Genomic DNA, 2,945 nt, shown 5'->3' on the forward strand with positions numbered 1-2,945 from the left:
GACTCAGGGTGAATAAGGGATGCAGAATGTGGCCCCTGCAGAGGCTCAGTCCAGCCAGGCAGTGACACAACTAGCCAGTGAGGGAAAGCAGAGTGCAACCACTGAGCAAGCAAGCATCACCAATTATCTCCACCTCTGCGCTCGTAGCGGGAATCCATTTCAGCACCATTACCTCTGGGCAGCCATGGGCTGACAGTCTCTCCCGTCAGGGCGATAGTTCTAAATTGGCTCCCACCCCTCTCCTCCTCCTGAGATTGAAAAGAGATTATTAAAGACATTCATCATAGAAGAGGCCCAAGCCTGTCTGGAAAGTCTGAAAATGGTGAAAAATGGCGGCACAATGGAAAGGGCCTGAAGAAAGAGGAAAAAGGGATGGATGAAAAATGATATAAGCGATATGTCTGTGTTCTGAAGGCTTGGTGCTCCTCCCTAGTACCAGACAGGGTGGTCCCTTGGGTGTCCTGTGAGGCGGCAGGGCTGTAGCAGCAGGCAGGGTGTGGGGCCCAAGTCTGGAGGAACGCATGCGCACTGCAGGCCAGCCAGTCATGGCTAAAAACCTACATATCGGATGCTGCGCTAATGATACCCCTGGAGACCGAAACAGTCTGGCTCCTGCATGACAAGATGTACCGTACAGTATATTATCCTCGTCTGATCCAAGTGAAAGACTTGGGGAAAGACTGTATGGATAGGACAAGTTGAAGGTCTCCTCTATGGTCTTATGCTCAGACATGAAATTAGATCATAATGGCTTGGAATATTAAAGACTTATGGTTAAGAAATCTTTGCAGCCAAGAGTACAAGCGGTAGAAAGACTATTGTACATCGTTACACACAGTGAAGAAGACCACAATGTTGGATGCTGCACTTGGTGGTTTCTCCTGTTGCATATACTTGAAGACTATTGATCCTTCATTTTCAATTCAGATTTCATACATGGATTCATTTTTAACTTGTGCTATAGATTAAGGTTTTACATTAAGGGCTCTTCACCCAGATCAGCTTGGTATGCAGCATTTAATTTCTGTCAAACTGCTGCCACTCGCTTGCCAATCCTGAACTCTTCCACTCCTCCCATGCACAGACTAACAGAGGTGTTATCGATGCAGTTATGTAACCACCTGAATATTGATGAACATTAGAGCTACAGTATGCCCATATGAATACACGGTTTAGTATGTGAAAGCTGTCTTCATGATACAGATTGCATGCATATCAGGAGATGATTACATTAAGAAGTAGGAGAAGATACAGAAGCATTACAAAATGTGAAACTGTGTATTTAACAGCAGCCATGGCCCATTAGGTTAAGATAGCAAACTGTGCTTTGTTGTCCCTGAGAAAAAAGTGTGTGCATGACTATATATATAGTCTATATAGACTATATAGTGTATATATATATATATATATATATACACACACACACACACACACACACACGGTGATCTTATCAATATATTTCATTAACAAAATAGTAAGATATACTGTGTATTTTAAATAGAAAGACACTTTAGATTGTGGAATGATCTGTACGAACATCTGTATATATATTAATTAATACCACTTATACGACTTCAAAATTGTTTTAGAACACTTTTTAAACGCTTTTTTTAAAATGTATTTATTATTAAGTTTGTAGCTGGAGCCAAGAGGTGGTTAGCTTAGCTTAGCATAAAGACTTGAAGCAGGGGCACAGAGCTAGCCTAGCTAAGTTAAAAAATCTGCCTACCAACATTTCTAAAACTCTCTAAATGACATGTTGTCTTTTGTTTAATAGGTACACAAACAAAAACAAGGCTACAAGAAGAAATAGTAACACTATGTAACTCCCAGTAAAACCACAAATTGGCGGATTTTTTAACTTTCAAACCAGCCAGACCAGCTGCTTTCCCCTGCTTCCTGTCTTTATGCTAAGCTAGGCTAGCAGCCTCCTGGCTCTGGACTTAATGCACAGACATTAGAGTGGTATTGATCTTTTCACCCAACTCCCTGCAAAAAGCTAATAAGTGTATTTTTCAAAATGTCAAAACAACAATTTTCAAGCGCAGTTGTATTCATTAAAATGTGTAGGTTCTTAGCCATTATTCCACAATAGAAAGTCCCTTTCCATTTCAAACATACAGAACTTAGATCTTAGAGTTCTTTCATGAGCACCTCTGTTTTGCTAATGAGAGATATTGATAAGATTACCGTAATCCATTACTCGACAAGCCCGTCCATTAGTCTGTGTGTCTGTGTGTCAGCTGCCATGTGCTCTGTTGGATCAATGCTCTTCTACGACCACTGACCTGGAAAAAGCTGAAAAAGGTTTGCCTGCTCTGCTATCAATAGACGGTCTAATTAAGAACAGCACCCTCGGAGTAAGCTCTGCTCAACTAGCAAAGACACTTGCTGGGATTGTGCTAAAATTCCCTCTCATTAAACCCAAACCTGAAGCTTCTGCAGATTAACAGCAGAGGAGCTGTGATTTTCACAGTCTTTGACTTTGGCCTCAGAAGGTCTCAGCCTAATGAGATATGGTGTTTGTGGGCAAATATTAAAAAAGCTGTGATTGTTTTGTAAGACTGACCTAATAGGACGTCTCCATAATTCTCTGCATTAAATTTTAAGTCATGGATGTCCTTGCCTGACATAGCAGGGGGTTATCCTGGCACTAAAGAAGGCCATCTGTTCAGCCTAGAGTGAAATGTATTGGATCTCTTCTAGGTCAGGCTTGCACAATAGTGAGACAGGATTGGGGTAAAACTCTTTAAAATCAGAGCTGTCCACTGAACCATGGATCATCTGCCAGTTGCAACAATTAGAGAAAGAACACATCCATGCAGACAGGACTCAAGCTGATGGACGGCACAGGCAGCACGGCCTGCATCCTCTCCCACAGAGGCAGAGCAAAGCAGGGCCAGCCATCACCAAAATCTTGGGCCTCCTCTGGAGCTTTTGGCCCC

Source organism: Enoplosus armatus, chromosome 19 (assembly GCF_043641665.1).
Source record: "Enoplosus armatus isolate fEnoArm2 chromosome 19, fEnoArm2.hap1, whole genome shotgun sequence".
NCBI classification, from domain to species: Eukaryota; Metazoa; Chordata; class Actinopteri; order Centrarchiformes; family Enoplosidae; genus Enoplosus; species Enoplosus armatus.